This window comes from Chiloscyllium plagiosum, unplaced genomic scaffold (genome assembly GCF_037043375.1).
Source record: "Chiloscyllium plagiosum isolate Xiang-an unplaced genomic scaffold, Cpla_swu_hap1 HiC_scaffold_51, whole genome shotgun sequence".
Taxonomy (NCBI): Eukaryota; Metazoa; Chordata; class Chondrichthyes; order Orectolobiformes; family Hemiscylliidae; genus Chiloscyllium; species Chiloscyllium plagiosum.
Window position 1 is genome coordinate 41,224,339 of NW_028270189.1, and position 12,819 is coordinate 41,237,157.

At 45.1% G+C, this 12,819-nt stretch overlaps 1 long non-coding RNA gene and 1 other non-coding gene across 2 annotated transcripts in view; both read right to left on the bottom strand.

The window, feature by feature from the left end:
- LOC148135220 (uncharacterized) overlaps nucleotides 1-12,819 on the bottom strand; it is a 580,459-nt gene that overhangs the window by 527,713 nt on the left and 39,927 nt on the right. The gene's annotated exons all lie outside the window — the stretch shown is intronic.
- trnah-gug (transfer RNA histidin (anticodon GUG)) lies at nucleotides 10,159-10,230 on the bottom strand. Its single transcript has one exon. It is a non-coding gene; the product is annotated as a tRNA-His (tRNA).

Sequence of the window (12,819 nt, forward strand, 5' to 3'; positions counted from 1 at the left end):
CTTCCTATTCTCGCTCCATCTAGGATAATCTGAATTGACAATGTCATTCTTTGAATGGAGAAATGCAGCAGGGAGTTGTTAGTGCAGCGGTGATCTATTGGGCTAGTAATCTTTGGAGACTGGCACGTGGCTGCTGCTGTTCGTTAAATTCGATGAATAAAATCTGGAAAATAAACCCAATCTCAGGAACAGAGACAACAACTTTATATTGCTGAAAACTCATTCATTCATGTCCCTTCGAAAGGGAAATCTGCCGACTGTCAACAGTCCTGTCAACATGTGACTCCAGATCCACAACAATGTGGTTCAGCCATGAATGCCCTCTGACTCAGTTCGAGGTGAATTAGAATGAATAATAAATGCTCTTCAGACCAATGATAGCCACATTCCGTGGGAGATTAAGGAAGAATAAAAATGCATGGACAACAGGCGAAGGGGGAATCGTGTTTGAGTGGACTCGAATTCAACTGATTATCAAACTAAATAGACACAAGGACACCCACAGCGCCAAGAAGTCAGGGCCATAGGGTGACGGCAGGAAAGGATTCAATTACGCGCTGAGGTGTAAACTCACTTACTTAGTCACAGTGCGCATAAGTCATTCACCACTCCCATATGTGAGAAGTGATCCCTCAGAAGATCAACTGGCAGAGTCACCAGCAAGTTTACAAATGACAGCAGAAGTTCCATTCTGCTGTTATTGCAGCCGTTAATCCCAACCAGCAATGAAACCTGTTCGCATGCGTGTTTCCAGTGGAGTTCCACTGTTTTCTGATGTAGATCAGTGATTTAGACTTTGTTGTAGGAGCCATGGTTTCGAACTTTGCTGATGATGCAATAATTGATTATGGTGAAGAATGCCAGGGACTGCAGGGATGTATCTATCAGGTAGAAAGGTAAAATGCTGCATAGATTTGAATACAGATCAATGAAAGTTAATGAATTTTGGGAGAAGAAGCAATAACAGTGAGTATTCTGTGTGGTGTAGACGGACAAAGAGATCATGGAGTGGGAATTCACGATCGCTAAAGTTCAATGGACAGGGGAATCATTTGGAAGGAAGTACGTTCTGCAGATTTTGGGAATCAGAATCAATATTAGAGTGGTGCTGAAGAAGCACAGCAGGTCAGGCAGCATCCGGGTTGCAGAAAAAAATGACGTTTCGGTCAAAAGCCCTTCATCAGGAATAAAGCTGCGAGCCTCGAGGGTGCAGAGATAAACGGGAGGACTGGGTCTGGGAAGAATTTAGCTGAGAGTGCAATAGGTGGATAGAGATGGGGTTAAAGGTGATAGGTCGGAGGAGAGGGTGGAGCGGATAGGTGGGAAGTAAGATAGACAGATGGGACAGGTCAATAGGATGGTGCCAATCTAGAAGGTTGGAACTCGGATAAGGTGGGCGTGGAGAGATAAGGAAGCTGGTGAAGACCACATTGATGCCCTGGGGTTGAACATCCCAAGGTGGAAGATGAGGCGTCAGGTGTTGACGGAATGGCGGTGGAGGAGGCGCAGGAACTGCATGTCCATGGGAGAGTGGGGGGGGGGGGGGGGGGGGGGGGAGGGAGGGAGTTGATGCGTTTGGTCATGGGGAGTTGAGGTTGAATGTTGCAGGTGTACTGGAAATGTTCGCTGAAGTGCTCTGCGAGAAGGTGTCTGTTGGCCCCAATGTAGAGGAGACCAACCGATGCAATAAATGACATGTGTAGCAGTGCAGATTCACATTTGATGGATGTGGAAGGATCTATTGGAGACTTGGAAGGATGTGATGGGGAAGATGTGGGTGCAGGTTTTGCAATTCCTGTGGTGGCAAGGGAAGGTGCCGGGAGGGGAGGGTGGGTCATTGGAGGGCGTGGACTTGACTAGGTAGTCGTGCAGGAAACAGTCTTAGTGAAAAGTGGGTAGGGGTGGCGACGGAAATAGATCCCTCAAGTTCAGTGTTACTGACACTTTTTACAAACTCACTGACTCCCACAGCTGTCTGGATTATACCTCCTCCCACCCCGTCTCTTGCGCAAATGTGATCCGATATTCCCAATTCTTCCACCTCCATCGCATCTGCTCCCAAAGGAGAAGCACAGCGTTTCAGGCAGCATCCGAGGAGCAGTAAAATCGACGTTTTGGGCTAAAGCCCTACGTCAGGAATACAGTCAGAACGCCTGAAGGCTGGAGAGATAAATGAGAGGAGGTTTGGGGTGGGGAGAAAGTAGCATAGAGTACAATAGGTGAGTGGGAGAGGTGATGAAGGTGATGGGTCAGGGAGGAAGGTGGAGTGGATCGGTGGAAAGGAAGATAGGCAGGTAAGACAAGTCATGGGGACATTGCTGAGCTGGAAGTTTGGAGCTGGGGTGAGGTGGGGGAACGGTAAATTAGTAAACTGGTCAAGTCTACATTGATGCCCTGGGGTTGCAGTGTTCTGAGGCAGAAGATGAGGTGTTCTTCCTCCAGGCGTCGGTTGTGAGGGAGTGGCGGTGTAGGAAGCCGAGGAGCTCCATGCCCTCAGCTCAGTTAGAAGGTGAGTTGAACTGTTGGGCCACTGGGCAGTGTGGTTGCTTGGTGCGTCTGGCCCAGAGATGTTCCATAAAGCGCTCTGCTAGGAGGCGTCCTGTCTCCCTAATGTAGAGTAGACCGCATCAGGAGCAACGGATGCAATAAATTATATTGGTGGATGTGCAGGTAAAACTTTGATGCCTGTGGATGGCTCCTTTGGGGCCATGGATGGAGGCGAGGGACAAGGTATGGACGCAGATTTTGCAATTATTGCGGTGGCAGGGGAAGGTGCCAGGACGGGAGGATGGGTTGTTGGGGGGCGTGGACCTGACCAGATAGTCACGGAGGGAACGGTCTTTGTGGAAGGTGAAATGGGATAGGGAGGGAAATATATCCCTGGTGGTGGGGTCCGTTTGGAGGTGGTGGAAATGTCGGCGGATGATTTTGTTTCTGCGAAGGTTGGTAGGGTGGAAGGTGAGCACCATGGTGGTTCTGTCCTTGTTATTGTTGGAGGGGTTGGGTCTGAGGGCGGAGGTTCAGGATGTGGACAAGATGCATTGGAGGGCATCTTTAACCACATGCGAAGGGAAATTGCGGTCTCTAAAGAAGGAGACCATCTGGTGTGTTCTGTACTCTATGCTACTTTCTCTCCACCCCCACCCTACTCTCATTTATCTCTCCACCCTTCAGGTTCTCTGCCTGTATTCCTGATGAAGGGCGTTTGCCCGAAACTTCGATTTTTCTGCTCCTCGGATTCTGCTTGAACTGTTGTGCTTTTCCAGCACCGCTCTAATCTAAACTCTGCTTTCCAGCATCTGCAATCATTGTTTTTACCCTCTGCTCCCAAAGGACAAGTTCCACCACAGAAAATACCAGATGGCCTCCTTCTTTAAAGACCGAAACTTCCCAATCTATGTGGTTGAAGATGCCCTCCAATGCACCTCATCCATGTTCCGTACTCCACCCATGAACCCCAAACCCCAGAACCACCAGGTCCTCATATTCTATCCCACCAACCTCTGCATAAATCACATCATCCGCTGACAGTTTCGCCAACTCAAAACGGATCCCATCACCAGGGATAGGTTCTCCTCCCCAGCCCTATCCACTTTCCACCAAGACCATTCGCTCTGTGACTACCTACTCAAGTCCACGCCCTCCAATGTCCAACCCTTCCCACCCAGCACCTTCCTCTGCCACCGCAGGAATTGCAAAACCTGCGCCCACATCTACCCTTTCATCTCTGTCCAAGGCTCCAATGGAGGTTTACAAATCCATCAAAGTTTCACCTGCACTTCCACACATGTCATTTCTTGTGTCCGTTGCTCCCGATGCGGTCTATTCTAAATTGGGGAGACCGGATGTCTTCTCATAGAGCACTTCAGAGAATATCGCCAGGACACCCACAAGAATCAATCCCAGTGCCCTCATGGCCAAACATTTCAACTCCCCCTCCCACTCTCCCGAGCACATGCAGATCTTGGGCCTCCTCGATTGGGCCTCCTCATCTTCCGCCTTGGGACCCTTCAAACCCAGGGCATCAATTGGGACTTCACCAGTTTCCTCATTTCCCCTCCCCCGAACTTACCCCAATTCCCAACCTCCAGCTCATCACCGTCCTCCTGACCTGTCACACCTGTGCATCTTCATTCCCACTTTTTCACTACACCTTCTTCCCTGAAATATCATGTTCACCCTCCACCTCTATCCATTTACTGCACTCGCAACTACCTTCTCCCCAGCCCCGCCCCACTCCCATTTATCTCTCCAACCAATATGCTCCCAGTCCCATTCCTGATGAAGGGTTTTTGCCTGAAATGTTCATTATTCGTGCTCATCAGATGCTGCCGGACCTGCTGTGCTTCTCCAACACCACTCTAATCTTGAGGGGAATCAGTTGATTGGGAGCGTTTTCGGATATTTTCTATTGTTGACCACTTTAGCAACTACCAGTTTAGGGAACAGCTAAAGGACTGAGCACAAGTCAAGTCACCACATAAACAATTTTTTTTTAATTGTAAGATAAAACACGGAAGGCTGAAGTATGCAACTTTGCCCATCAATACTGTTTCACCAATGAGTTTATCACTGATTCCTTTCCAGATCAGAGTGCTATGGGCCTTGGAGGGGAACTTGAAAATGGTGGTGTTTCGTTGCAACCTCCAATCTTGTCCTTTTGGTCAGTACAGCTATTGAGCTTTGAAGGTTCTGTCAAATATGCCCATATGACTTACCCCAGTGCATCCTGTAGTTGGTGCACTCTGTTGCAATTGTGCCTAAGCGTTGAAGAGAATGAATATTGCAGATATTGACGAGGGTACAATCAAGTGACTGCATTGTCGTGGACCGTGTCCAGTTCCTTAAGTGTTCCTGAAGTTACACCTATCGAGGCAAATGGAGACAGTTATGTTCCACGTCTCATTTGTGCCTTGCAAACGATTTCAGATTCACGGAGACACAAGCTGAGTTTATAATCAAAAAAATGTCTACCAAAGGACATGTTTTTGTTGTCCAATTGTTTATATAGCCAGTTTCTATCTGTTTATTTTTCTAAATACTAGCTCTGTGGACTATTACACTGGATAATTTCGTTACAGTAAAGCCACTGAATGTCAGTGGGATATGATTAGATCCTCATTTGTCAGAGTTATCATTATTCTATTTCGTCCTTGTGTGGACCAATCTGATTCCAGTCGCTGTCTGATTTCAAGTTTCAATTCCCGTCTGTGCTTGAAATTTCAATGGTTTCTTTGCATAAATGTCTCCACGTGCCGTAATAATATGTAAGGACGCTGCAGGGGACAGCAGAGATTAATGAACATGTTGTCAACAGAGGAGAAAATGGAGCTTCGTGGGATGATTGGTTAGGCTGGGATTATTCTCCTTGAAACAAAGGACGCTGAGTGCAGCTCTATAATCACCTAATAACATTTATACACGTTCAATATTCATGGGAACTTGACAGGGTAGTTACTGGCAGGTGGTTTACTCTGGTATGAGGGGAGCACCAGAGGACATAAACTCAGAATTAGGTATTGCCAATTTAATTCAGAAATGGGGAGTAATTTCTTTGCTCAGGGGCCAGTGAATCCGTGGAACTCCTTACCAAAACTGTTGTTGAGGCTGAGTTGCTGTGTATTTTCAAACTGTGCCAGACAGATATTTAACGAGAAAGACGATGAAGCTTTGTCGAGGTAATGCAGGAGAATGGAGTTGAGGATTATCAGATCAGCCATGAGTTCATTGAATGGTGGAGTTGACTCGATGGGCTGAATGGCCTACTTCCAATCTTCATCATGTGGTCCTACTCCTTACTTTATTGATAAATTTAGAATTCTAAGGGGATGGGATGAAGTGATAGAAAATGTTTCCAAACTGATCAGACAGATCAGGAACTAGGCTCATAAGCTCATGAACAAGAAATGTGCTGTGGCCTAGAGACAACAAATGGCACTGGGCACACCGTAGATGGGTATGTGCAGAAGTTGTGTTTGCTAAAGAAAATTGGTGGATCAAATATTGTTGCCAACTTGGTGATCATGCTGGATGGTGGATCGCGGTATGATTCACACAGCAAAAGGTTGTGAAAGAATGAAAGTTTCGTTTCATTGGAAAAGTTTTCTGTGGTTCCAATTCCAATTGACTGTTTGAAATACTGATCAGAAAGTTGTGTGGAATGTTGCATTAAAATTCACAATCCCACTGGATAAACTATTGCATCCAATCTCTCCTTATTTGTTTCACTTTCATTCGAAGTAAATTCATAGAAAGTCAAGATGGAATGAAAGGAGGAAAGAAACGTTTGCACTCCTTTTCATTATCCCAATTTAACTTACAACAGAATCAAATTGCTTTATTTCGACTTTGATGAGGTATCAATTTATCACAAATCTCCAATGCAATGAAGGACAAGAGCAAGATTCTCCATCCAGTGTATCCTAAAGATGCGAGGTACAAAGGGAATCCACAGCTGCGTTTGATAAAAGTAACAGCCAGAGTAGGATTCAAATCCACACATGCACAATGAAAGAGCAACCTGACGCGTTAAACTTTGGGTCACTTAAGTCCATGGAAAAGGGGCTCACATATAACCACATCAAGATTACATATGGTGCACCTCGGGGAGAAGAAATTCCCTGAGCAGAATCGAATTCACACCATTATGTTTCTTCTTTCATCGGAATAATAATATCAGCAAAATCCAAGGAATTGACCTCGTCCTTGGAAGGAATACCCTGTCCTTGATTTATTCCGAGTCGGTACTGTCTCAGGATGAACCAGCAAACATGTAATTCCCGTCACATTCATACACTTAGTCTTGACGCATAATTTCTTCAGATAATTTCTCTCTCACGTGAAGAAGTATATACGGAGAGAGAAGTGAAGGTGATGTTTTAGATCGATGGACTTTCTCAAATGGATGAACCTCAAGTGGGTAAAATTCCCGGAAATGCGGTGTTGTTCGTTTTATATTATTAATTTTGCTGCAACTTCACTTTGTTCATTGCAATGATCGGAAGTGAATTGCATTTACATGATTGAAATGTTTAATGTTGTATTGAATTTTGCTCCGAATTCATTCCAACTTAAAGAAAATACTGATGAGAAAACAAAAGATTAAATTTCAAAACAAGATGCCAGTTTTGATGCTCAATTACGTTGGCAGATTTCAGTGGGTATCGAATGAACCCAACATCATGGCGATTGTCGTCCCACCTTTAAACCATGGGATTAAAGCACGAAATCGATCTCTAAGAGACGGGTCACTTCCTATTCATTATGGAATTTCTTTCCTTGACAATATACAAAATCTGCTCAGTTCCATTTGTAATGCTTCATGTGAAATATTAATAGAAATCTTTCAAAAGTCTGAGGTTTTTTTTTGCTGAATCTTACTCAGCTGCATAGGTTTGCGATATTTCTTTATATCTGAAGTCGTCCAAATTAGACATTGTTTCCTCGCACCTTCCACTCCCACATCCCACTTTTACACTTTTTACCCAGCCACAGGTTGTCTCTCTCCTGGAAAAACTCACTGCTTGTGTGTCTCTAAATGTGCCTTTCCAAATATTTTGGAAACGGATTCTCTGAGTGACAGAAATTCTGCTCCCATCATTTCTTTGTCCCATATCGATGGTTTTGAAAGCCCGACGTTCAGAAATATACGAACTTGTAATAGTGAATTTACCACCTATTTACTCTCTCCAAACCTCACATACCCTGGAAAACTTGCATTCGGTTTTCCTTGGTTCAATTTCAAGTTTTCCAAAACACACATAACTAAAATGCCATCCCCACTAAACGCCGTCAGCATTATCTCTAATGCCTTAGCTCCCCAGTAAAAGCTGGCAGTGTCCTCTCTGATAGAATCACAGATTCTCTACAAGGCAGAAAGTGCAATTCAGCCAATCGAGTCTGCAGGGACACTCTGAACAGCATCTCAACCAGACCTAACTCCCCTCTCTATCACTGCAGGCCTCTGGCTTGTGATTTTAAATAAACCTGCTGCAATAAAACCTGGCATCGTGTGACTGCTGACCTTATCACTGCGTTACCCATGGCTAATTCACTTAACTTACTGAATTCACTCCCTGGACACATCAGCGCATTTTAGCATTGCCAATCCACCTAACCTATAGACTTAACAGCAGTGCGACCCACTGAGCAAATATACCATCACATTGAACACTATCTGTATCATGTGTAATGGCTTTACACACTGGTAATTCCGCCTAGTGAAAGCAAGCTGCCCCCGTCAACCCGAATTCAATGCATTCAAACGCGGTTCTACGCTGTACATCCTCATTAGTGCTGCCAGAAATGTTTCTGCACTCGGATCTGAGTGAGTTTACTCTTTTTTCTTACTCAGATTCCTGCTTTAAGTAAACATATCAGTCAGGATCAACTCTATATAATGGTTTTCATTGCAACACAAACACAATGTGCAGTTTACAGAAATTACGTGCTTGCACTTTCACTGACGCTCTCTGCCCCAGGAGCTGCAGTCCTTCCCCAGCTGACTCAGACAGCACTGTCCTTCCTGTGACATATCCAATCGAGAATGGAAGGCCAGGCATTAATTACCTTCACTGGGGAACAGAGCTACAGGTTTAAAACTTTCACGATGCCCCCAGCGGAGAATTGACCCCTGTGACAGGAGGGGACACTAACCACGATACTGTGGAGGACAAAAACATCGAAGGAAGCCCTCAGCCTGTTGTGGTTGCACTTGTCCAACACAACTGCTTAACGACCTGAATCAAGTTTTTCATTGTTTAGCTTATAGTCTTATACGTTTTGGCATCACAAATTAACATCTCAATTTTTTTCAGGTTGGAAGGGTTTCCACCTCTCTGACCCTTTCCGCACATCTACTCAAAACTTTCTGCCATTTCCCGAAATCTCTTGGCCCCAGTGTTCGATCCCTCCATCAATAACAAACGCTTTTTTCAGTCTATCCTATCCATATCCCTCATTATTTTGTACATCTCAGTCATATCTTCTCCAATCTCCTCTGCTCAGCGACAAACAACCCCAGTCTGTCCAATCTCTCCTCATAACTGAAACTCTTCAGCCCAGACAATATCCCATTGAATCTCTCCTGTAACGTTCCCAGTGCGATCACATCATTGCTATACTGTGAATTGCAGAACTGCACTCAGTAATCTAGCTAGAGCCGAATTAACTTTTTTTTCTATTCTGTTACAGTATGAGGGCGTCGCTGGCTCGGCAGTATTGATTGTGACCCCTAATTGCACAGCGGGCAGTTGACACTCAACCGTATTGCAGTGAGTCTGGAGTCACATTGAGGCCCGACCAGGTAAGAATGGCAGGTTCCTTCCTCAAAGGACGTCAGTGAACCCGATGGTTTTGTTTTTTTCAACAGTTGACCATGGATGTATAGGTGTTATTAGATTCGTAATTCCAGATATTTATTGAATCTCACTTCTAACACCTGGCATGGTTGGACTCAAACCCGGGTCCCTGGTTCGTTTGCTTATTTTCTGAATTAACAGTCCAGTGGTAATAGTGCTCAGCCATTGCAGAAAACCCGTGACACTAATCTTTCTCAATGAAGTCACTTTTCCTCGATATTGTCCTGTGTCATTTTCCTGAGCTTGACTCCCAATAATCGCAAGTCCATATCAGTAAAAGCTGCTACCTGAGGATTGGCCTCACAACAGCGGTAAGCAAATGAAGCAACTGGTCTGCAGGTCCCTATGGTGGGGTTAGGGCAAGTTCACCCAGCAACAGTGACCGCAGCAGCACAGAGTGAAGAGTATCAGTGTGAGAGTCAGTGTAAGATTCTGCAGTGCCTTAATGAAATAGGAAATGACTCCACAACCACATGATGAAAGAGCAGCGCTCCCAAAACTAGTGCCCAGTTAAACCTGTTAGATTCTAACCTGATGTTGTGTGATTTTTAACTTTGTACACCATAGTCGAACACTGGCATCTCTAAATTAATGAAATGGGGGTGTGGGACGGAAAGTTCGGTTAGTGATCGAAGGAGGGAGAGAAATCTCTGAGAACGGGTGGATTTGAATTCGGACATATGAAACACAGAGATGTGAGCGAGCAGAATTTGAAGGGAAAAGATAATCACCTTTGGAGAAAATTACCATGCAAAAACAACTTGCGTTTCACAAAAACGGGGGCAGATAGAGCAATTAGTGCCACGACTCGGATTCGAACCGAGATTACTGCGGCCACAACGCAGAGTACTAACCACTATACGATCATGGCACTCCACAGACGCGCACTCGGACAGGGTGCAATAAGTACTGTATCATAGGAAATGTTTGGCAGCGCAACAAATGAACAATATCAGTGATGAGCGAACAGTGGCAGATACGTGGGAACTCAGAATGGGCTGACCGTTTAATATCGGTTCCCCCAGTGGCTGTGGTGATTCCATCATTAATATGGGGAAGGCTGAGATAAATAGATTTCTCGAAAACATCAAAACCTCCGGGGACAGTGCCGGTGTTGTTGAAATGTATGCTTCAATAGTAATGCAGTTTAACATCGGCTACTTTACCAGTTTCCCCCAGACACACACACACAAGGCAGTAACCATTGCTGCCACACAGTCCCAATTCCCAGGCCCAGAATCTGAGGAATTGAGTGGCGCAGTCGCGAAGATCCAACTGGAAGTCGGGATGGGAATGAGGTCGCAGAGATACTCGAGGACTCCGGTGATACAACCGGTGAATGCACGGTATTTCTATGACGGTTAAGAGGCGCAAGTCATTCCGAGGTTGGGAGTGCTCCTGGCCAAAGGCGGGACAGAAGGGAAATTATTTTCCCGTTTATAGCAATCTACAGTGCAGCTTACTGAGAGAGCTGAGTGCCACAACTGGAGCGTGGGTGGCTGGTTTGAAGTTTGAACTTGCTTCACTATCACCAACTTGCCTGAAATGAATTGCTTTCACCATTTTTAATTCCAATTGTTTAATATCTCCCTGCAGTCTGCGGCTTTCTTCCTCATTGTTAATTGCATGAGTAACTGTTGTATGATCTGCACACTGCTGAATCACGGCCACTACAACTAAATATGAATCATTGATCAATATGAGAAAACAGTGGAACTCACTGCAGGCATGCTTTGTCGGTTTGCAGGCGACGCCAGAATTGTAGACAGTGAGGAAGATTATCTAAGTTTCAAAAAGATCTTCATCCAATGAGTCGTTGGACTGAAAAATGTAACATGGAGTTCAATCTGGATAAATGGAAGGTATTGCATTTTGGTACAACAACAAGAGTAGGGCTTTGCGTAGTGTTGGAGAACACGGAAGCTCGGGGTGCAGGTGCATAATTCCTTGAAGTTTTCATCACCTACAGACAAGATGGTTCAAAGGCATTTAACATACTTCCATACTTAACATACTTAACATACAAGGCAGTGTTGTGTGATTTTTAACTTTGTACACCATAGTCCAACACCGGCATCGCTAAATTAATGAAATGGGGGTGTGGGACGGAACGTTCAGTTAGTGATCGAAGGAGGGAGAGAAATCTCTGAGAACGGGTGGATTTGAATTCTGACATATGAAACACAGAGATGACAGCAAGCAGAATCTGAAGGGTAAAGATCATCACCTTGGAGGAAATTACCATGTTAAAGCAACTGATTCCTTTGTGTTTCACAAAAACTGAGACACTTAGAGCGATTACTGCCGTGACTCGGATTCGAACCGAGGTTGTTGCAGCCACAACGCATAGTACTAACCACTATACGATCACGGCGTCCCACAGACGCTCACGCGAGCAGTGTGCAATAAGTACAGTATTATAGGGAATGTTAGGCAGCGCACCAAATGCACAATATCAGTGATGAGCGAACAGTGGCAGAAATGTGGGAACTCAGAATGGGCTGACAGTTTAATATCGGTTCCCCCAGTGGCTGTGGTGATTCCATTATTTATATGCTGTAGGCTGAGATAAATGGATTTTTCGAAAACATCGAAAACTCCGGGGACAGTGCCGGTGTTGTTGAAATGTATGCTTCAATAGTAATGCAGTTTAACATCGGCTACTTCACCAGTTTCCCCCAGACACTCACACACAAGGCAGTAACCACTGCTGCCACATAGTCCCAATTCCCAGCCCCAGAATCTGAGGAATTGAGTGGCGCAGTCGCGAAGATCCAACTGGAAGTCGGGATGGGAATGAGGTTGCAGAGATACTCGAGGACTCCAGTGACACAACCGGTGAATGCACGGTATTTCTATGACGGTTTAGAGGCGCAAGTAATTCCGAGGTTGGGAGTTCCCCTGGCCAAAGGCGGGACAGAAGGGAAATTATTTTCCCGTTTATAGCAATCTTCAGTGCAGCTTACTGAGACAGCTGAGTGCCACAATTGGAGCGTGGGCGGCTGGTTTGAAGTTTGAACTTGCTTCACTATCACCAACTTGCCTGGAATGAATTGCTTTCACCATTTTCATTTCCAATTGTTTAATATCTCCCTGCAGTCTGCAGCTTTCTTCCTCATTGTTAATTGCATGAGTAACTGTTGTATGTTCTGCACACTGCTAAATCACGGCCACTACAACTAAATATGAATCATTGATCTATATGAGAAAACAGTGGAACTCACTGCCGGCATACTTTGTCGGTTTGCAGGCGACGCCAGAATTGTAGACAGTGAGGAAGATTATCGAAGTATCAAAAGGATCTTCATCCAATGAGTCGTTGGACTGAAAAATGTAACCTGGAGTTCAATCTGGATAAATGGAAGGTATTGCATTTTGGTACAACAACAAGTTGCGTAGTGTTGGAGAACACGGAAGCTCGGGGTGCAGGTGCATAATTCCTTGTAGTTTTCATCACCTA